Source organism: Gavialis gangeticus, unplaced genomic scaffold (assembly GCF_001723915.1).
Source record: "Gavialis gangeticus isolate Ggan-Ray unplaced genomic scaffold, GavGan_comp1, whole genome shotgun sequence".
Lineage (NCBI taxonomy): Eukaryota > Metazoa > Chordata > Crocodylia > Gavialidae > Gavialis > Gavialis gangeticus.
The window spans coordinates 9,151,848-9,152,369 of NW_017729018.1; positions in this window are offsets into that span (position 1 = coordinate 9,151,848).

The following is a 522-nucleotide window of genomic DNA, read 5'->3' on the forward strand; positions in this document are numbered from 1 at the left end:
AGCGGGGACCTGAGAGGTGCAGCAGGGAACGGGGAAGGGGCTGGGTCTGGCAGGGTCAGGTGGGAGCAGGGGTGGGGGCTGCCAGGGTCATGGGGGGACACACTGCAGAGAACTGTGGCATTGAGCCGTCCCAAAGGGGGCAGCCCCGGGCTCTGCCCCAGGAGGGGCCAACGGGGCAAGGGACCCGTCACCCGTCACTGGCAAGCCTTCCAGGTGCCAGCCCGGCCCCCCGCATCCAGTACAAAAAGGAGAAGCAGGCGAGTGGGGGGATGCCCAGGTCCCCCAGCCGGGTCCCAGCCCCCGGCGCCTTGTGCTGGGTAGGAAATCCTCACCCCGGGCCTGCCACTGCCAGGCCCCACGGGGGACAGTGGGGGCACCTGGGGTGGGCAGAGGGCACAGTCCAAGACCCACATCGCCCACCGTCCCCGGCCCCACTGCTCTCCAGCGCCCCCTACAGTCCTTCCTGGAGACACGCAGGTCTTGGGGGGAGGAGCCTCCCTGGGTCACGCCCCTCTCTGGAGC